At 42.4% G+C, this 23,478-nt stretch overlaps 1 long non-coding RNA gene across 1 annotated transcript; it reads left to right on the top strand.

The window, feature by feature from the left end:
* Positions 1–6,979: 6,979 nt before the first annotated feature.
* LOC132766458 (uncharacterized) lies at positions 6,980–19,884 on the top strand. Its single transcript, XR_009630485.2, has 3 exons — positions 6,980–7,201; positions 13,443–13,572; positions 19,624–19,884. It is a non-coding gene; the product is annotated as an uncharacterized lncRNA (long non-coding RNA).
* The last annotated feature ends 3,594 nt before the right edge of the window (positions 19,885–23,478 follow it).

A 23,478-nucleotide genomic window follows, 5' to 3' on the forward strand; every position in this document is an offset into this window, starting at 1 on the left:
GGGGGGAGGAGGCTGGGGATGTGGTTGGCATGTGGGGAAAGGGTTTGGAATGCCCAGACCCTCCTCTTGGCCTGGGAGCCCACATATCCAGTGTCACCTCCTTGGATGGTGGGGCAAACTCTCTCCCTCTCTATCCCTCTTCCAGCAGAGGAAGTGGCTGCAACATGCCCCCCCCCCCCCACATTCCTTCTTCCATCCCTGACTCTGCTCCCTCCTCCTTTTCTTCCTTGGGAGCTGGCAAGAGAAAGAAGGAGGAAAGAGGAGAAAAAGAAGAGGAGGAAATCTGGTCCTCACATCCCCGTGGCCAAACAGTGATGGAGCTGCAGTGCTGGTGCGCTCTGGAATAGCATCAGCACTCTCTTGCAGGCAGAGATGCTGCTGCTGACACAGCCCTTCTTGCCGCTTCTTATTTGCCTCCCTTCTCCAGGCTGGGAGAAGTCAGGCCTCAACCCTGGTGGTGGGGAACCATCGGCTGCCATTAGAGGGAAGCAAAAAATGGGCAAAGAGAATGGTGAAAGCCCACGGCCCTGGGTTTGGCCATGCCTGCTCAAAATCCTGGCTTCTAATTTCTTGGCTGCAGCCTTCATTGTGATTAATGACTGAACCGGGATATGGGAAATCTTTAACTATTGCCATTTATGCCAAATGATAAGTACTTTGTGTACGGTGACAACAAACACAAGCAAGCTTTATCTCTCAGCAAAAGCACACAGCAAGCATTATCTCTAAGCAAAAGCTCTCAATAACTGGAAGGAGAAAATAACTTTCCTGGAATCATCACCCTGGAAAACCAGTTTTCTGTTTAGAAATGGTTTATGATTATATTTTATTCATATTTCACTTCATTAATTAGAATTGTTTCTCACATCAGGGTGCTTGTTACTTAACCTCCATGCACCTCTCATTTTCACGCTTCCTAGCCTTGCATTAAATCCCTGACTGATAAAATACTTTTGCTGAACTGCATTAGTGCAGCAAAAAAACAGACTGACTTCTGCTGAGGCATTGCTCTCTTTGTGTGTATCTGCTGGGGGCCATCAACTTCTAGTTGAGTGGTCTGCTTAAAACTGTTTGGAAAGAAAAGCAGAACAGAGACACTGTAGAGGTAACCACATGGCAGTCCTAAGTCAGAGAAGACAAGGTGGGGAAGGCAGAAGGGTTTCTGACCTTTGATCCAGGGTGCAGGAGATGTTTCTTTAATAACTGTTCCTTTTTCTGTTGCCAAAGGATGTGGTTTAAATCAGACAGCCCATCTCGATGAATATTAGAGTGGATGAAAATGAACTAAGAGGAGCTGAATATTTTGACTTGGAAACCATGGAACCACAATGTGACTGAATAATAACTGAGGGGGAAATTTTGTTAGGCTGAGAAACACACACATACACAACAAGGGTAGAGAAAGACTGTTACTTTTTATTTTAATGGTACATTTAACTAATTCTGAATTACTGGGGAGCTCTGGAGGAAGTGGAGCTCAGAGCTGCATTAATACTAAATGAATTCATTGTGTTCAGTGTCATTACAGTGAATAATAGCAAATGAATTAATGCGATCATGGGGCAAATAAAACTGCTGGGAAAATAATTTATACAAGTAATTCTTCAGTGCAGAAGTCCTAATTTGTTTTCTGTTGTGCAACGGCTCGTCCTCATTAAAGACGGAGGTAGCAATTCCAGTGATTCAAAGACAAAGGGCGGCATGACATTTTGCAAGAGCTTCTTTCTGTTCAGTGGTTCATTGTGAGAAATTTCTTTTATTATTTTGCAGGTTTTTTTGCAGATTATTTCTGGAGACTTGTTAGTTAGAGGGTGGAGAGCCCACAGCAATAGAAATAAGGTCCCAGCATTTGAATACATCCAGTAAAGGAAGACTTTGGAATAGAGTTTAATGCTATTTAATACTAGCAATGTGAATATGCCCTGCTAGGGCAGTTGCACCAAATTATAACTTTACTTCATCACACTAGACAATAAATCCACTTAAAATCCGGTTTTTGCTGCCTGCAGAATACTGGGGATTGTAGTTTTGTGAGGTTATTAAAGGCTCCTCCCTAAACTACAAACCCCAGAATTCTGCAGGGGGCAGCAACTGGATTTAAAGTTGTTTCATTTTTTAGTGTGATGAAGTAGAAATTTATGTTCTTGTGGAAAGCAGAGGCACATCCAGTTACATTTGTTGTTGTTCATTCGTTCTGTTGTTTCTGACTCTTCCTGACCTCATGGACCAGCCCACACCAGAGCTCCCTGTCGGCCGTCACCACCCCCACCTCCTTCAAGGTCAATCCAGTCACTTCAAGGATGCCGTCTATCCATCTCGCCCTTGGCCGGCCCCTCTTCCTTTTTCCTTCCATTTTCCCCAGCATCATTGTCTTCTCTAAGCTTTCCTTTCTTCTCATGATGTGGCCAAAGTACTTCATCTTTGCCTCTACTATCCTTCCCTCCAGTGAGCACTCTGGCTTTATTTCCTGAAGCATGGACTGGTTGGATCTTCTCACAGTCCGACGCACTCTCAGAACTTTCCTCCAGCACCTCAGTTCAAAAGCATCTATCTTCCTTCGCTCAGCCTTCCCTAAGGTCCAGCTCTCACATCCGTAGGTGACTACGGGGAATACCATTGCTTTTACTATGCAGATCTTCATTGCCACTGTGATGTCTCTTCACTATTTTATCGAGAATGGACATTGCTCTCCAGTTACATTTAGATGCAAGCAATTCTGCATAGTCTCTTGTAAAACTTCTTGTACAATTCCTTGTGCAATGAAAAGTGGATTGAATATAGCCTCTTGCACCAACTCTGGAAATAAGCTTCAGCTTATGCTTTGCAATAGAATAAATTACAACAATGGGTGGCAACCACTTTCTAAGTTCTTCCTTGAAACACACAACAAAGTAAAGGTAGAAGTAGAACCAACCTATCATTAAAGCAATGAGATGATCATGTCAGGCAGAAGATTTAGAAGGATAGCAAGGGTAGTAGTTTCCTAGCTGTTCTTCCTAAATATCTGTCGGAGAACAGAGCTGTATACCATACAACCTACGCGGAGCCTTCTGAACTTGCCTGTTGCTTTAGGTAGGATGGAGGACATCATCAGTGTCCAAGTATCTATTGTCAACCCAGTTAGCTTGAGCACACAGATTAGGGAGGAAGTGTCATCTTGTCCTTTGCTTCAGGAAAGAAAATCTCTCTACCTTTCGGCAGAATGAGAGTGTGAGCTTTGGCTGGGTTCCTATTTGGGCACTATGCTAGTATAAGAGTAGATCTGAGCACATTGGTACATGTGCCCCTTGATTCCAGAAAACTGCATAGTCTGACTCAAAAACAAGAACAAATTGCTTCCTCCTTATGCTACCAAGATAATTTGCTTTTAAAGTGGCTACAATCTCGCCTGCAAAGCCTAATATTAAAAACCTCTATTTTTTTCAAAATAAAAGGTTTTTGGCTTTTGGAGGGAGACCTTTAGGGCAGTCAACCTAGCTCCCAGAATGGCTCAGGTGGCAATTTCTTTGGACGCATGCATTGGAGACAAGAGGTTTTTATTACATCAATCCACTATTCTGGTTCAGCAGGCATAGGCAAACTTTGGCCCTCCAGTTGTTTTGGACTTCAATTCCCACAATTCCTAACAGCCAGTAAACTTGCTGGGATTTCTGGGAGTTGAAGTCCAAAACACTTAGTGGGCTGAAGTTTGCCCATGCCTGTGCTACAGAACCATTGGTTTAAAGCAGTGGTTCTTAACCTTCCCAAGGGCGCGATTTTGTCATTTGGGAGTTGCCATTGCTGGGATTTATGGTTCACCTACAATCAAAGAGCATTCCGAACTCGACCAATGATGGAACTGAACCAAACTTGGCACACAGAACTCCCATGGCCAGCAGGAAACACTGGAAGGGCTTGGTGGGCACTGACTTTGAGTTTTGGAGTTGTGGTTCACCTACATCCAGAGAGCACTATGGACTCAAACAATGATGGATCTGGACCATACTTAGCACAAATACTCAATATGCCCATATCTGAAATACAGGTTTGCCTGCTGCATGTTATAAAATCCAGAGAGGTAGTGGTGCAAGAAGAAGGCTCCTAGATTCAAGTTGCTGTTCTTTTAGTAGCTTACATCTGAAAGTGGGTTTATGTAAGCAAAGCAACTTGAGACAGGATGCCTTGGACAACTCATCCCACCTTTTCACAGCCTTCCTCTTTTTGGTTGCCAATGCCACCTTTTCCTCCACCACTGGTTTATCCATGCCAGCAGAGGCTATATAATCCCATTTTCAGAGAGCTGATTTGTGGTTATGCCTTAATTATTTAATTTATTATTATTCCTAGGGTAGGAGGCAGCTGAAGAGTGGGCTTGCTATTTGCCACATCACCTCAGGCATTAGAATACCTTGAGGTGGCCCTGGTTGTGTTTCTATCTGACTAAAACCAAGCTTCCTGTTGCTACCTGCCTTTTTATCAAGCTCTGCTTACCTAAAGAAGAAAAGCTGCCCATAAGGATTTTGATAATAAGGCTTTGATAGAAAGGCTTTTGGGAAATGCGCATTGCCTGGTTGTTGCTTTTTTAAAAAGAAAGCTGCACAGGTAATTGGTGTTTGGCAGCTTTTCCAGCTATATTTCTTTGGCTTGCCTGTGTGTTAATTACCTAAATTCACTCATTTAGATTCATCCCCGCATGTGGTTTGGCAGGGATGTATTGTCCTAAAGAGACTTTCATGTTGGTCCCTCCACCCCAGTGCGGAAAGCTTCTTTTATGGCACCGAACCCTCACAATGTTATTGTTTGTTTTGACTTGGTGAAAAAAAAACAAATATTATGAAAATAAAGAAAAGAAAGCTTCTGAACAAATGGTGGCAACAGCCGAGCACTAAATATAAAATTAATTAACAGAAACAGTTGGCTTACCCAGATGTCTGTTGTAATTCTGAGGAGATAACGTGAGCTCAGGAGATGTTCGGGGTAGTATTTCGAAGGAGGCAAAAATTACCATAATTTTTAATATCAAGATCAGGTGCTTGAATACCATCTTCACTGCTGGCAACTGGAGGGATATTTAAGGTTAGTAAGAACAAGGAAAGAATAATGAAAGCAGCATTTCTGGATGGTTATAGTAAGAGTTGAGAGTCAGATATATGAGCATCTACGAAGAAGACAAAACACATTCATCATCACACAGTAAATGCCAGCGCTTGGATGTAATTAGTTACAAATAGCTAGTCCCTTAGGGCTAATTGCTTTTCCAGTAACTAAGACCTAATAACTGCACTGCAGCAGTAAATGAACAAGGGATAACTACACCCACTCGGTAGTACATCTATAACATTTTATTACTTATGATTGTTTCTTTTAATTTTTAAAAAAACCTTTTATATGACCCATTGTTTTACATATATATACACTTAAGTATAAGACAAGTTTTTCTGCCCTTTTTAGGCTGAAAACGCCCCCTCAGCTTATACTCAAGTTAAAGTTATTTATTATTTTACTCTGTTATTATTATTTTGCTGACACAAAAACACAGTATGTCAAAGCAAATGAGATTTATATGCTGGATTTCATATCACAAAATTACAAGTTGAACACTTCTCAAGCATCTAGGACTGTGTGATGTATTTTCAAATGATGCGTGCAGATCCAAGTAAGGTGGCCTTTTGCAGTTGTGATTTTATCAATGTTTATTGTTTCCAAATGCCAGCAGAGATCTTCTGGCACGGCACCCAGTGTGCCAATGACCACTGGGACCACCTGTACTGGTTTATGCCAGAGCCTTTGCATAAAATTATTATTATTATTATTGTTGTTGTTGTTGTTGTTGTTGTTGTTGTTGGATGTATTATTTTACTCTATTATTGTTGTTACATGTATTATTTTACTCTATTATTATTGTTATTATTACATTTCCATTATTTTATTCAATTATTTTTATTTTATTACATTTATTATTTTACTCTATTTATTATTATTGGAAGGTTATGTAAGCACTTTTATACTGAAGAAGGTTAGAATAATGGTTTAATCAGAGTTGGACACTCTTATCTTAAAATATCTGAGTCCCCTTAGGGGTGAGAAGGGCGGCATATAAATGTTGTAAAATAAATAAATAAATTACAGTTTTATGTAAATATTGAAAAACATTTAATCTACTGATGCCTCAATTAATGTAATTTTATTGGTATCTACTTTTATTTTGAAATTTACCCATAGCTGCTGCATTTCCCACACTTGACTTATACTTGAGTCAATACATTTCCCGAGTTTTTTGTGGTAAAATTAGGTGCCTTGGCTTATATTTGGGTCAGTTTATACTTGAGTATATACGGTATTTTGTTTATAACTTGTATTGTGATCTGTCTTGAGCTCTATATTGGGAGAAATGTGGAATATGGATCAAATGAATGAATAAATATTTTTTTCTGTAGTGCAGGAGTAATATCGGACAGTTCAAGTGCTGGCCCATGCTGTATTTTTATGTTTCTGTCTGGTAATAAAAAGGTGAATGAGAAGAGAGTACAGTTTTATATCACAGACCACTGGTTGGAAGCAGTCACATTTCTTTTAAACTAAAAAGGAGCTATTCTAGTTATCTTTCAGAAAGAAAAGTAAAGACTTATTTTTTAAACAAAATGTAACAACCATAGTAATTAACTTGTGAGTGAGGACTTAAGAGTTAGAACTCTTCCAGTTATAGTTATATATCTAACTATAACTTTTCCTTTAAAAAGTAACTCTCCAAGTGCTGGAAAATATTGAATGCATAGCCCTGTCTCCACTCTGAGACTATAGCAGCAAGACAACAGTGCTTATTTTTAATTGACATAGCTGCTTATAATGATGGGGCTAAACTCATCTTGCTTATTATATACCCCCCAACTGTCCTAAGTGGGTTGGGACAGTTCCAGTTAATTCTCTGTTATCCCACTTTTTCAGCTGTTTTTAAAATGTTTCAGTTTCTCTCTTCTTGTTTCCCCCTTGTTCTCAGCTAACTTCCATTGCTGCAAACTGAGTTCAAAGTGCAAATTTTGTTTGCACCCAGTTTTAATCATAGAGTTGCAAGAGATCATCAAGGCCAGCTAGCCTAACCCCATTCCACCATGCAGGAAGATACAATCAAAGCACTCCTCACAGATGGCCATCCAGCTTCCATTAAAAAAAAACCCAGAGAAGGAAACTCTGCCACAAAATATCAGTGAGGGGAGGACGAAAGGTAAGAATCTTGCCATTTCCCAGAGGCTTCATTTCCTTCCCCAGCTACAGCCACTGGAGATACGCAAAAACTACTACAACCATCTGGAACAGGTCCAGAAGATGTACACCACTGTACATCTAAATCTGGCCAAATTCTGTTAAGATCCAGTTTTTAATCTGTATTTTATTATTGTTAATAATCTTAAATGTCATTTCTTTGGCAGAAAGACAGAGTATAAATTAAAAACATGATCCTAAACCCAGTTTAATGCCAAAAGAATGAAATATCCCTGCTTGCAGAAGTTGTGCTGTCTTACACCTTGGCATAAGAGATTGTATAAAGCAGGTGAGCAAGTAGTTGTGCACAGATTGTGCAAAGCAGTTGTGCAACCCATTGTGCATCTGATTGAATAGCTTTGTGAATAAATGGTTATACAATAACTTTGCACCACTGCTTACACAATAACTGCTTAAACCATATGGAATACCACCCCTGCGCTACCAAGAAAGCGTGGAACTGCTGGAACAAGAGGTCTTCCACTAGTGAAGTGGTATAATTGGAAACAGGCCATTACTTCATTAAATGGAAAAACCTGTGCCCAAATATTGATGTGACATATGTATCAATCATGAATTAGATCCAACACATGCAACCATTGCTTCTTCACATTTAATTAGAGATTATCTGATTAGCCTAATTCTCAGGACTTGAGTTCATAGCAAAGCTTTCACTTGCCATCATAAGAGCCCCCGGTGGCGCAGTGGGTTAAGCCCCTGTGCCGGCAGGACTGAAGACCGACAGGTCGCAGGTTCGAATCCGGGGAGAGGTGGATGAGCTCCCTCTATCAACTCCAGCTCCTCGTGCGGGGACATAACAGAAGCCTCCTACAAGGATGATAGAAACATCAAATCATCCGGGCGTCCCCTGGGCAACGTCCTTGCAGATGGCCAATTCTCTCACACCAGAAGCGACTTGCAGTTTCTCAAGTCGCTCCTGACACAAAAAAACCCAAAAGCTTGCCATCGTTGCTTTCATTGACATCCAGACCTAGATGTCTGTTGCCAAAATAAAAATAAATCTCACAAAAGACTCTGTGTGAATTACACTAAATTTCAAGGATTTTCATCTTCAGAAAAGTTCTAATGCCATCTAAATATTTTATGAGCATAATCCTATACCTTTTGGTAACTCACCCCAATAAAATAAATAGAACTTGAAAGTACTGAAAAGTACAAAAGTTAAACTTATGTTTGCTAGTTTTAAGAGAGTAGATGATTCACTGACATTAAAGGTAAAGGTTTCCATTTTACATTAAGTCTAGTCATGTCTGATTCTGTGGGATGGTGCTTATCTCCATTTCAAGTCAAAGAGCTGGCATTGTTGGTAAACACCTCCAAGGTCATGTGGCTGGCATGACTTCACCGAGCACCATTACTGACATTGGCCTTATGCAAATAATCAAATTTCTCCCAATGAAACCAAAGGACACTACAGTGTTTATAATCAGCTGGTCATTATTATTTTAATCTTAATTGACTCAAATATATTGTCCTGACTGAGAATCTAAGAAAAGGACTGAAGCTATGGCCCTGAACTCAACTGGTCCTCATAATTTATTTTGCGTACTTCTACCCTGCCCTTCTCAACCCCTGAGGGGGGACTCAGAGCATGGCTAGGAAATACTTCCATGGATACAACTGTGTTGGTGAAGGCCTCTTTGCTTCTCTACATGCTAACACCAACCTGGTGTTACATAATAGCAGGGTTAGAAGGTGGGCCCATTTATTAGAGAAGCCCTGAAATTGTCTTTCATATAGCAAAACCAGAAATTATCTCATAAAATCTAGCTTCTTTAGGATACATTGCTGAATGTGGGAGATCCGTGCATTTTGGCCCAGCTCCTCCAGTCCCTAACTTTTAGTAGTGTCTAAAGGATGTTCAATTAGTGCTCGCTTGAATATGAATAGAATGCTCCATAGCATTGTTGACCCTGGTAAATTAGTCTTTGATTACAGAGGTACTTTCCTCTCAGATTCAATTAAACATGTGCTGACATCTGGTTAGTCACTTGCAGTGTCATAAGTCTGCTATATGAAAACTCAATTTTTAAATCACTGCACACATTGGAATTTTGTTTCTTCTCAGCCTACCTTGTCAGCCTTGCATAGCTTATGTCTATTTCCTTGTCATTGGAACCATGGCTGTTTCGATGTTGTAGGACACTGATGAGACAAACCTTAGCATGTCCAGTTATTTTAATTTTAGCTGAATGGACCGCAAGGATAACATCTTCAGGGACTTTTCAAGTACTTCAGGAGATATCTCAAGCATGTCCAGTTAAAGGCAGATGATGGAAGCATTACTCCTGATCCCTCTACTCTTTGACAATATGGAAAGGGTTACATGATGATATGGAAGTGGCTTATAGTTGTGTAGCTGCATGAAAAACATACATCTCTCCATATAGGATCTCCACAGCAGACTAAGCAGAATAGAAATGGAACTGGTATGACACTTTGCCTAGGCTGGCTTTTTAATTGTTTTTTTTTATTGGATGTAAATTACATATTTTAATTTGTTGTATAATGTTTAGTGTTGTTTTAAGTTTAAATTTTCTCTCAGGTTTCTGTTTTATAGGTATTGAATGTTTGCCTGCTTGTTGGAAACTGCCCTGATTCTCCATGGGGAGATAGGGAAGGATACAAATAAAGATTATGATGATGAGGAGGAGATGGAGAGGATTTCAGCTGTAAGTAGAGTGACTCATCACTCAAGATGGGGAATTCACGGGACTGGATATGAGGCATAGGCATTGGGACAAATGCAGCAAGGACAATGTGCATGATCCATTCCTCTGTCTACTTAAGACATCAGTTATGCAAACAAAGGTTTTCAGGTCTTCATGGTCTGAATCCCATAATAGCTATAGAACTGAGTGATGGGGTAGGACATACATGAGAAGATCAGAGATGAGAGATTAATTTATTCTGTAAATCCCTAGGTTGTTTTTGCAAAATTAGAAGTAAGCTAATAAGGGGAGAATCAGCTGGTATGTGAAATAAGTGGCACTTATTTCACATGCCAATAAGGTAATGCTCAAAATCCTGCAAGGAAGACTCCAGCAATACATGGAGAGAATTGACAGATGTATAAACTGGGTTTCCAAAAGACAGAGGAATGAGAGACCAAATTGCCAATATCCACTAGATAATGGAGAAAGGCAGGGAGTTTCAGAAACATATCCATTTCTGTTTTATTGACTATTCTAAAGCCTTTGACTGTGTGAATCATAATAAATTGTGGCAAGTTATTGGTGGTATGGGGATACCAAATCACCTTGTCTGTCTCCTGAGAAATCTGTATAATGGCCAAGTAGCAACAGTAAGAACTGACCATGGAACAACAGACTGGTTCAATATTGGGAAAGGTGTACGGCAGGGTTGTATACTCTCACCCAACCTATTCAACTTGTATGCAGAACACATCATGCAATGTGCGGGGCTTGACAAAAGCAAGGCTGGGGTTAAAATTGCTGGAAGAAACATTAACAACTTTAGATATGCAGATGATATCACTTTGATGGCCAAAAGCGAGGATGAGCTGAAGAGCCTTCTAACCAAGGTGAAAGAAGAAAGTGCAAAAGCTGGGTTGCAGATATATATATATATATATATATATATATATATCACAAGATTATGACCAATCTCGATAAAATAGTGAAGAGTAGAGACATCATACTGGCAACGAAGATCCACATAGTTAAAGCAATGGTATTCCCCGTAGTATCCTACGGATGTGAGAGCTGGATCATAAGGAAGGCTGAGCGAAGGAAGATAGATGCTTTTGAACTGTGGTATTGGAGGAAAATTCTGAGAGTGCCTTGGACTGCAAAAAGATCCAACCACTCCATACTTCAGGAAATAAAGCCCAACTGCTCATTGGAGAGAAGGATATTAGAGGCAAAGATGAAGTACTTTGGCCACATCATGAAAAGACAGGAAAGCTTAGAGAAGTTAATAATGCTGGGGAAAATGGAAGGAAAAAGAAAGAGGGGCCATCCAAGGGCAAGATGGATGGATGGTATCCTTGAAGTGACTGGCTTGACTCTGAAGGAGCTGGGGGTGGTGATGGCTGACAGGGAGCTCTGGCATGGGCTGGTCCATGAGGTAACAGAGTTGGAAGTGACTGAACAAATAAACAACAACAACAGCTGGTAGGAAAGGGTTAAGAAGCAGCCCTCTGATAATCACTGTTTTGATTGTGGAGAAAGAATAATAGGCATGTCTTATTGCCACTGACTAGGGACAGGGCATCTCTTCTTCTTCTTCTTCTTCTTCATCATCATCATCATCATCACTTTATTTCTTTATTAGTCGCTCTCTACCAAGGTGCTCCGAGCGACTTACAATTTAAAACAGTTTATACACAATATAAAACATTCAATATAAAAACATTCAACATAAAAACATTCAGCAGTGACTATGGCAAAATTTGATCCGGTTACTTAAATGCACAGCCAAACAGCCAAGTCTTGAGCGCCTTTGCAAAAGGTCGCAACTCCGACATTGCTCTAATATATGGAGGCAATGAGTTCCACAGAATTGGAGCATTGATCGAAAAAGCTCTACACCTTGTAGCTTCCAAATGTGCCTCTCTAGGACCCAGTATGTAGAGGAGATTTTCCTGGGTGGATTGAGGTGACCACTGATGGGGAAAAGGAATGAGGCGGTCCCTAAGATATAAAGGTCCTTGGCCATTTTGAGCTCTAAATGTCAGGATCAGTATCTTGTAAGAGATCCGATGTTCTATTGGTAGCCAATGCAGTTGTTGCAGAATCGGTGTAATATGGGATCTTATAGATGATCCCGCTAGCAGCCTGGCTGCCGCATTTTGGACCATCTGAATCTTCTGGGTTGTTGACTTCGGAAGGCCAGCATATAAGGCATTGCAATAGTCCAACCTCGTGGTGACTGTTGCGTGGATTACTGTTGCCAATGCTTCTACCGAAAGGTAGGATGCCAATTTCCTTGCCTGGCGAAGATGAAAAAAGGACTGCTTACTTATGGCAGTGATCTGGGCCTCCATCGTCAGCAATGAGTCCAACACAACCCCAAGGCTTTTAACAGTGGCAGACGGAACCAGAGCTTCCCCATCGAAATAAGGCAGAGACTGGGTTAATTCTGGTGGCTGGCAGGGCCAGAGTATCTCAGTTTTTGCAGGATTGACTTTTAGTCTGCTTGCTCGTAGCCCACTCATCACTGCTTCCAAACACAGCTTAAAGTTCTCAGGAATCGCAGTTGTTCCAGGTTCGAGACGCAAGAGTAGCTGGGTATCATCTGCATACTGGTAGCACTCTATGCCAAAACTCCGCACCAGTCCAGCAAGTGGTCGGACGTAGATGTTAAATAACAGGGGCGAGAGGATGGCACCCTGGGGAACTCCACAGCAAAGGCAGGAGCTTTCAGAGCTTTGGCCTGACCACTCCACCCTCTGTCTCCGGTCCCGGAGGAATGAATTGAACCATTTGAGGGCTAAACCTCGTACACCAGACATAGCCAATCAATGAATCAGCAAGTCATGGTCCACGGTGTCAAATGCAGCTGTGAGGTCCAAGAGTCCCAATAGCACTGATCCGCCTCGGTCTAACTGACGACGAATTTCGTCAGTAATAGCTACCAAGACAGTCTCTGTCCCATGACCTGAACGGAAGCCTGATTGAAAGGGGTCCAAACCTGCAGTCCCATCTAAGAATTGCTGTAGCTGCCCCACCACTGTCCGTCGATCACCTTGCCCAAGAACGGAAGGTTTGAAACTGGGTGATAGTTACTAGGTATGGCAGCATCAAGGCTTGGTTTTTTCAGGAGCGGGTGGACCACTGCTTCTTTAAGGCAATCTGGAAAAATTCCTTGCTCCAAGGAGCTGTTGATGATGCTCCTTAAGGGATCTCGCAGTCCCTCCCAGCACTCCTTAACCAACCGGGAGGGGCAAGGATCGAGGGAGCAGGTGGTTGGCCTTGCGGCAGCTAGAGTCTTTTCCAGGTCTTCCATTTCTAATGACACAAAATGTGACCCTGTAGTGACCCTGTCCTTTTGGACCCCACATTTCATAGGAGATAAGGCTATCAAGAACCGCATCAAGTCATAATGGGAATATACATTACCTGCAGTATCAGAAACAGGCTAATGCTGAATACCAGCGGTAAAGGAACACATACAGAGGGTGCTATTGGGCTAATATCTACCTTGTTGATTTTCCACAGACACCAGGTCGTCCATTGTGAGAAGCAACAAATCCTTATTATGTTCTTATATTTCACTCTATATTCTTCTCCGTCTCATGGGCTTTAAGAGCATCTAATCAAACTGACAGAGAATCTTCAAATCTGAGAGGTAAGATCTGAAAGTTAAGTGTTTGGATGTGTCATACACTGAGACATCACAAAGGTGAATATATCTAGTGATGTATGTACTTGTGGAAAGGTAGCTTCTGCAATGGTCCTAGTACCAGTCCTTCAGTTCTGAGTTATTGTTCTGAGACTTTTGTCCTGCTAATTCACCTGCCTTGCTGTGAAGGACAGACCACTTATCAGGTTTTTCTGGCTCAAGTAGCAGTGCTTTAGGCAGAGACCCATTTGCTATGAGGTTCAAGCTCATATTCTGTGTGAAGTGGGGATGGCACAAACACAAGTGAGTCACACTTCTGCAGTTCTTTCTCTTCTGGTGACATATTAAGGAGGATTTAGATGTGAACTGAGGATTGCAGGTTAGAGGAGTTGCAAAAATGGGTAAATAAGAAATGTAACTCACTGAATCTATTGCCACATGCACACAAGGTGCCTAGTCAATACTTTTTGTGTGTAATTAAAACCAGATTTGAACCTGAAGTTTTTCAGTGAATAATAATAGCACTTTCATACAACTTTAACTGCCATGGCTACATCCCATGGTATTCAAATATTTGCAGTTGCATAAGACATTTGATAGACAATTCTACATTCTGCAGAGAAACTACAAATCCCCAGGATTCTATAGGATATTCCTATGACAGTTAAAGTGGACTCATAGTGCTATAATTGTATAATGTGGAAGCACTTCCAGGTTAGGTGTCACTATTTTAGCAGAGAGATGGCATTTAAAGGGTATCAAAGTGCTATAGTTGTGCAGGATGGAAAGAGCCCACAATCGAAAGTCCCATCTTGATCTTAACCCCCCTGCCCTATATCAATAAAAGGAAAAGAAATGTTATCTTGAACAGCTATCAAATGTATCCTTTCCTTTACCACACACAGTCCATACACTTGAACATGGGGGTGACAGTGTCCTACGGATTTACTAGATGTAATAGGTTGTGGCATGTAGCAAGTTGACATAAGCTTTTTTATGACCTTTTCTATTCCCAGAACCAAGACTAAAATACACTAAAGGCATCATATCCTATGTGATCTTGAAAGGTAAACAGGATCATCCCTGCTTAGTACCTGGATGGGAGACTGTCAATGTAGACTATATTTTAGAGGAAGGAACTGGGAAAACCACATCTGAGCATTCCTTGCCTAAGAAAACCACATGAAATTCATGTGGTTAACATAAGTTGACAGCCACCTTGAAGACACATGCATACACATTCCCAGTAACATAAAACTGGGTTTGGCTTATGCCAGAAAATATATTCCTGTGTTGATCACTTAAAAGATTTTCAGTTGCTCCTAGAACATTCAAAAGCTTGAAGCCTTCTTTGCTCAAAAATATGACTCTGTTCCACTAATAAACTGTCTGATGCCACGGGCCAAATCCTAAACCGAATGTAATCAATGGGGAGATTTTCCTCCCAGTTTCTGCAAAAAGCAAAAGAGGTTCTTTTAGGTTGACCCTGATTTGTATGACAAGGAGCAAGTCTGAAAAGCAGAGAACAATGGGATATTTTCAAATTAACATTACAGTGGAAATCTTTTCTTAGAAATGAATACCGTGCACTCAGTGGTTATTTAACTAGCTTGATAGACATGACAGGCTTTATCACTTATAACTAACATGGGCTGCCTTTTGATCTCTGTACAATAAAAAGGCAGACAAAGTAGCCGGTTGTCTTAACAATGTTGATTCTGCATATTCAATAAAATGTTCCCAGACTTTCAAATATTTAATGTGAGTGTTCTCCCTCTCCCTTGATATAGGATTGCTGCTACACAGTTGTGATTTCAGAAAGTCTATCCTTTGTTTTTTTCTTTCCTGATAATGTTGTCATTACATTACACATTTCTCCTGCATCTCTGCATCTCTGCAGGAGCTTTGAGACGGAAGGAAACTTGAGCTGTTTGTTTTTGGTTTTGTAAGCATGACTGGGGAGCCCCCGGTGACGCAGTAGGTTAAAGCACTGAGCTGCTGAGTTTGTTGACCGAAAGGTTGGAGTTTCGAATCCGGGGAGAGGTGTGAGCTTCCACTATCAGCCCCAGCTTTTGCCAACCTAGCAGTTCAAAAACATGCAAATGTGAATAGATCAATAGGTACCACTCCGGCGGGAAGGTAACAGTGCTACATGCAGTCATGCCGGCCACATGACCTTGGAGGTGTCTATGGACAACGCCGGCTCTTCGACTTAGAAATGGAGATGAGCACCACTCCCCAAAGTCGGACACAACTGGACTTAATGTCAGGGGAAAACATTTATCTTTACCTAAGCATGACCTATTACTGGGGTTACTGAAAAAAAAAATGGGTTCCTCTAGAACCGTAGAGACCAAAATCCACTGGTTATAGTAATGCGAATGTGTTTAAATTAACTCAATGCATACTTACAAATCCACATATCAACAAAATACAGAGTTGCCACATTTACATTAAGCAGCAACAATTGGTTCTTCTCTTGAAGTATAAAACAAAACCTTCATGTGAGTAAGAACAGTCCTTGAATGTAAATGAATGTCCTATTCTTTATTGCATAAGAGTAGACACCAATAATCACAATAGGTGTCCTATTCTCTTCATTATACATGAGTCGACTCCAACCTGCAACCGGTTTCAACTCACAAGAGCCTTCATCAGGTGGTTGGGTCTACAAACAACACACTCGCATTACTGTAATCACTATTACTGGGGTTGCCAGGTCACAACTATCCAAGGTCTGAGATTTCAGGGTCAAAATCTGAAGCTAAGGGACTTGTGACATCACAGGGGAAGGGTTTGGCAATGTTACAAGAATGTTGTGTGGATGCATTTCAGTGGCTTACACTCTGCAATGCTAGAAATTTAGGCACTGAAGGAAAATGTCTTGGAAAAAACATAGTTCTTGTTTGAGGAGTAACATATGCCATCTTTCCCCTTTCCTCCTATGGTAGCCTTCCCCCATGTTATGGTGGCCACTGAAGACTCAATTTTCATTCTGAAGCTTCTTGAAAGGTTGTTCAGAGGTATCAGAAAAATCAAGTGGCTGTATTCTGACATTTGCAAGGAAGCCCTACACATTGCACTGGCATTATGTTGGATTTCTAGAGGACTGAGTGCCTTCTCATTGCTGCCCTTGTGTTTATGAGGAATATTTGTTTGATTCCTATTTTCATCATTGCTTTAGTGTTCCTTTGACCTTGACCTTAACTGTCTAAACCACATAAGAAAGAGCAGGATGAAATTAACAGTAGCCTTGGATGCTACTGAAATTTCCATTCTCTCTGACAAAGGTTATGATTCCAGTTTCACAATCATGTAATACATCAGATGCAACCCCCCCTTTAAATGTTTTACTGCAACGGATGTTGCTTTTTTCCCAAGGAGAAAATATGGCAGTAATAAACAAGACCTAGCTCTCTTCTCATGAAATCTCTTTCATGGAGAGGCTCAGCTGTTCATTACTGAGTATAGTGCTCTGCGACTATGTTTCTAACTTAAGTAAACAGAAGGCATCTCACAGTTTCCCCTTTCCCCCTCCCTTTCCCACATTCTTTGTATTTATCTACTACATTAAAAAGAAAAACTTAGCACTGCTGTCGAAGAAAAATCCAAGCTACCCGAATTTAAAATCCATTACTTTTATGGGTTACTAGATAACTCGGAGAACTGATCACTGCCTTTGTGACTCCCCCCGCCCTTTCTTTTAAAAAATGTATTAAAAATTGGGCTGAAAGCAACCAGAATTAATGTTAAATTGGACAAGGCAACTAGAATTAATGATAAAAACAACAGGACTTCACAATCTATAAAGTTTCACACTGTCACCTGCAAATTCTAATCTGCACCCCTCTGTGACAGAGAATGTGTAAGTGCTTGTAGGTCTTTGTAATCGTCGGCAGAAAGAGTTCTTGTCCTTTGGGTAACTGTGTATTTGGGTTGTAAAATAATGGCAACAATCAAGTGAAGGGTTTGGTAGATCAGGGCCAAACAGGAATGACATATTGGTCAGAATCCTATTGTGATTTTATGTTGGCATAAAAGCTATTATGCAAGCAGTTGTTCTTCCATAGAGGTTGCACAAAGATGGTAGTGCATTTAGGGTTGTACAAGGCTAGGACAGTGTTGCACAAGAGTCCAATACTATAGCATAGCTATAATTTTATGTTACAGTGGGTTAGCCTAAATCAACTCTTATCATAAAATTGACCATTAAGGCTGCAATGGAGCTTTGGAAGAAGGGAGGGAGTTTTGTGCTCCAAAGCTTTGTCACATCCCGGGTGATGCAGAACCAACAAATACAGAGTCTGCTGCAATGCTAAGGAGACTATTTTTTTGGGGCGGCGGGGCAACATGGGGTGCAGGAAAGCTCAGGAAGCACTGCCCATGCCCAGTCCAGTTTGGAACTGACATTTTCTATGCCGGTTGAGTTGCATTTTATGGTTGTGTAGAAGAGCCCTATATCTACACTGACCATTTAATGTACAGTAAAGTCTCACTTATCCAACTTTCGTTCATTCAACGTTCTGTATTATCCAATGCAGTCTGTCTCCTACCCAGATCCATAGCTGTTCCAATACATTGCAATGTTTTGATGCTAAATTTGTAAATACAGTAATTACTACATAATATTACCATGTACGAAACCGCTTTTTCTGTTAATTTGCCGTAAAGCATGATGCTTTGGTGCTTAATTTATAAAATCATAACATAATTTGATGTTTAATAGGCTTTTCCTTAATCCCTCCTTGTTATCCAACTTTTTTGCTTATCCAACATTCTGCCGGTCCGTTTATGTTGGATAAGCAAGACTCTACTGTAGTTTCAAATTGCATTATAGGGCAGTGCAAATAGTGCCAAAGTGGCTTATGTACATATGTGTGTTGTGTGCCTTCAACTTATTTCTGACTTACGGCGACCCTAAGGTGACCCTATCATAAAGTTTTCTTACCACAATTTCTTCAGAAAGGGTTTTCCATTGCTGAGACTGAGAGTGTGACTCACCCAAAGTCTCCCAGTGAGTTTCTGTGGCTGAGCAGGGATTCAAATCTTTGTCTCCAGATTGTCCAACAACCAAACCACTACATCACACTGGCTCTCGAAAGTGGTTTACTTAATAATAAAAACAGAAGAGACTAATAAATACACAAAAACATCAATATAAAAATGCACCCAGATTATTTTACAAAGCAATTGAACAATCTGTAGAATTAAGATCACTTAAAAAATTTAAACACATGCAGAAACAACAGAACATAAACATTAAAAGTCCATTGTAACAGCCTGATGGAATAGGTAAGTTTTCACTTGTAGGTGGAAAGAGAGCAGGGTGGGGATCCATCCTATCCTATCTAGGAAGAAACATCCACTGAGAAGACCATATTCCTTGTACCTACCAAATATACTTTGGAAAGCAATGGGATTGAAGGAAAGCAATGGGATTGAAGGATCTCCCCCAAAGAACCCAGAGCTCAGGCAGGCTAATACAAGACATCTCTGCACCCAAGGGTCGCACCACTGATTTGTGTAAGGGCACAGAAATAATCACTGCCAGTTCCTTACCTAATGGAATTAGCTCCCTTCACACTTTCTTCCTACAATGCTGATGAAAGCCACCAGACTGCCAAAATTCTTTCTTGGCCAGTCATTGCCATCATGCATGAACATGTATGTGGACTATTATAACAAGCTATAAGATGAACAGAAGCAGACTTCATAGCTCTCCCTGCTTCCTGCAACAGAATCATTTATTTGGAACAATTCTCGTGTCATCAGTCAGAATGACCAATTCTAGACACTTCCTTGAACTTACTTTATCATAAAGCAAATATTGATAGGAACACTTGAATTAGGCCTTTGTCCATAGGGAAGACATATGACAGCACAGTATACCTCTATGTGTCAGCGGCCATATGGTAATGGTCCCACTAACTGGAAATTTGCTGTTTTGTGTAGAGTGAATATAACACTAGAATGGCATTTTCTAGGAAGTGGTCTGATAAAGAGTATTAGGATGTTTCAATTAATGTTGAATAGTTTTTGTTTTTTTTGTCGTGTCAGGAGCAAGTCGCTTCTGGTGTGAGAGAATTGGCCATCTGCAAGGATGTTGCCCAGGGGACACCTGGATTATTTGATGTGGGAGGCTTCTCTCATGTCCCCGCATGAAGAGCTGGAGCTGATAGAGGGAGCTCATCCGCCTCTCCCCAGATTCGAACCTGTGACCTGTCGGTCTTCAGTCCTGCCGGCACAGGGGTTGAACCCACTGTGCCACTGGGGGCTCCTATGTTGAATAGTGTGAACAATATACTAAAGTGGACAATATCAGTGTGTATGTTTGTAATGTATCATTTTAGAAGTAACATGAGTGCAGTCCTTCATCCAGGCCTAGCTATTTATTTTAGATGTTGAGTGCAATTGAGAATGAAAGAGAGGCATTTCTAACTACCTCAAATATCAACGCGTATTTATTTATTTATGAATGATATTCAAACAGTTCACATTAGTTGTTTTAAACATATGATCATTTCAAAACTCATAAGATGCATCTACACTGTAGAATTATTGCAGTTTCACATCACTTTAACTGCAATGGCTCAATCCTATGGAATCCTGAGATTTGTAGTTTGGTGGGAAACGCTCTTTTGCAGAGAAGGCTAAAGATCTTGTAAAACCACAACTCTCATAATTCCACAGCTTTGGGACATGGCTATTAAATTATTGTTGAAATACATTAATCCTATAGTATAGCTCTGGTGTGGGCAAATCCAGGCCCAGGGGCCGGATGCGGCTCCTTGGGCTCTTTTCTCATGCCCTCCTTTCTTTCACCATCATATCCTTCCTTCCTTCCTTCTTTCTCTCTTCCTTCCTCCTTCCCTCCTTTCCTTACCTCTCCCTCCCTCCCTTCTCTTCCACCTTCTCGTCCTTCTTTCCTTTCCTCTTCCCCCTCCTTCCCTCTCTCTTTCTCTTTCCTTCCTTGCCTTTTATTTTTACTTCCTTCTCTCTTTCCTCCCTTACTCCATTCCCTTCATCCCTTCCATCCTTCTCTTCCTCCTTCCCTTTTTTCTTCCTCCTGGGGGATGTTTACCTGGGAGAATAGAAGGTACAGAGGGGACATGAGAGACATGTTTCAAGATTTAAAAGGGTATCCCATTAAAGAGGAAGGGAAAAAACTGCTGCTCTAGAGACCAGGTCACAAGGAAGCAATGGTTTCAAATGGCAGGGAAAGAGATTTGACTGAAAAGATTAGGAAGAACTTCCTGAGCGTAAGAGCTGTTAGAGAGTGGCATGGACTGCCTGGGAGTGTGGTGGAGTCTTCTTCTTTGGAGGCTTTCCCACAGAACCTGTCTATTGAGAGTGCTTTGGTTGTATCTTATTGCGTGACAAGAGGTTGGACTGGATGGCCCCTCGGGGTCTCTTCCAGCTCTAGGATTCTAGATCAGGAGTAGGTAATACAGGGTCTAATGGATATATTGTCGAAGGCTTTCATGGTCAGAATCACTGGGTTGTTGTAGGTGTTTTCGGGCTATATGGCCATGTATAGCCATGGAGAGAATGCCTCTAGAACATGGCCATATAGCCCGAAAAAACCTACAACAACCCACTAATGGATATACTTTTTCTCTTCCATCCATCATCTCATTCTGACCAAGGCTAACCTTTTTGGGATCCAAACATTTTCCGTCTTTCCTTCACTTTCTGCCTCCAAAAGAGAAGAGGAAGGGGAGGAAAGGGCAGACCACAAATTTCGAATGCGTCCACCTGAGGGTGGGTGACCGGGACAGAATAGGGATTCTTGTAGTGTACTGTCCACCTCGCTGCACTACAGTCTCCCTGCCTGAGCTAGCGGGGGTGGTCTCGAGCCTGGTGGTGGAGTCCCAACGGCTTCTTGTGCTGGGGGACTTCAACATCCATGCCGAGGCGACCCTCACAGGAGCGGTTCAGGACTTCATGTCTGCCATGGCAACCATGGGGCTGTCCCAACAAATAACTGGCCCCACCCACTGTGCTGGACACACATTGGACTTGGTTTTCTGCCAGGGATGGGAGCAGGGTGGCGGTGTGGAGGAGTTGTCTATCTCTCCGTTGCCATGAACCGACCACTTCCTGATCAGATTCAGGCTCACTGCGCCCCCTAACCTCCGCAAAGGTGGAGGACCCATTAAGATGGTCCGCCCCAGGAGGCTTATGGATCCGAATGGATTCCTGATGGCTCTTGGGGATTTCCCCGCTACCTCGGTAGGTGACCATGTCGAGGCCTTGGTCGCTCTCTGGAATGGGGAGATGACCAGGGCAATTGACAGGATCGCTCCGGAACGTCCCCTCTCAAGTAACCGAGCTAAACCAGCTCCTTGGTTCACTGAGGAGCTGGCAGCGATGAAGCGAAGGAAGAGGGAACTAGAGAGCGTGTGGCGCTCGGACCCAAGCGAGCCAAATCGAGCACGGTTTGTGTCCTTTCTAAGGGCATATGCCGCGGCAATAAAAGCCGCAAAGAAAACTTTCTTTGCGGCCACTATTGCGTCTGCAAAAAACCGTCCGGCGGAGTTGTTTCGGATTGTCAGAGGTCTTTTAACTCCCCCTACCTCAGGTGGGAGCCCTGACAATTCGGCCGCGTGCTGTGAAGCATTTGCTCGGTTCTTTGCAGACAAAGTCGCTTTGATCCGTTCTGGGCTGGACGCCACATTAAATGCAGTCTCTGTGGATGTGACACAAGCACCTGCTTGTCCTATTTTGATGGATTCTTTTCAGTTTGTGAAACCCGAGGATGTGGACAAGATACTTGGAGGAATGAGGCCTACCACGTCCATCCTAGACCCCTGCCCATCCTGGCTTCTAAAAGAGGCCAGAGGGGGATTGGCTGAGTGGGTAACGGTGGTGGTTAATGCCTCCCTTCAGGAAGGCACGATTCCAGCGAGCCTAAAACAGGCTATTATAAAGCCGCTGTTGAAGAAACCATCACTGGACCCCACCAAATTTGACAACTTTCGGCCTGTTTCCAATCTTCCCTTCTTGGGCAAAGTCATGGAAAGCGTGGGGGCCTCACAACTCCAGGTATTCTTGAGAGACACGGATTATCTGGATCCGGCACAGTCTGGCTTCAGACCGGGACATGGTACCGAGACGGTCTTGGTCGCCTTAGTGGATGATCTCCGCCGGGAGCTAGACAGGGGGAGTGTGTCCCTGTTGGTGCTCCTGGACCTCTCAGCGGCCTTCGATACCGTCGACCACGGTATTCTTCTGGGACGCCTTGCGGAGATGGGCCTTGGGGGCACCGCTTTGCGGTGGCTCCAGTCATTTCTGGAGGGTCGTACCCAGAAGGTGTTATTGGGGGACTCCTGTTCAACACCACAGCCTTTGACCTGTGGTGTTCCTCAGGGCTCCATACTGTCCCCCATGCTGTTTAACATCTACATGAAGCCGCTGGGTGAGATCATCCAGAGTTTCGGGGTGCGGTGTCACCTGTACGCAGATGACGTCCAACTCTGTCACTCCTTCCCACCTGCTACTAAGGAGGCTGTCGAAGTCCTGAACCGGTGCCTGGCCGCTGTGACGGTCTGGATGAGGGCGAACAAACTGAAATTAAATCCAGACAAGACAGAGGTACTCCTGGTCAGTCGCAAGGCCGAACAGGGTATAGGGTTACAGCCTGTGCTGGACGGGGTCGCACTCCCCTTGAAGGCGCAGGTTCGCAGCTTGGGTGTGACCCTGGACTCATCGCTGAGCCTGGATCCCCAGGTTTCAGCGGTGACCAGGGGAGCATTTGCACAGCTTCGGCTCGTGCGCCAGCTGCGCCCGTATCTTGGGAAGTCTGACTTGGCCACGGTGGTACACGCTTTGGTCACATCCCGCCTCGACTACTGCAACGCTCTCTACGTGGGGCTGCCCTTGAAGACGGCCCGGAAGCTCCAGCTAGTCCAG

The sequence above is a fragment of the Anolis sagrei genome, chromosome 2, assembly GCF_037176765.1.
Source record: "Anolis sagrei isolate rAnoSag1 chromosome 2, rAnoSag1.mat, whole genome shotgun sequence".
Lineage (NCBI taxonomy): Eukaryota > Metazoa > Chordata > Lepidosauria > Squamata > Dactyloidae > Anolis > Anolis sagrei.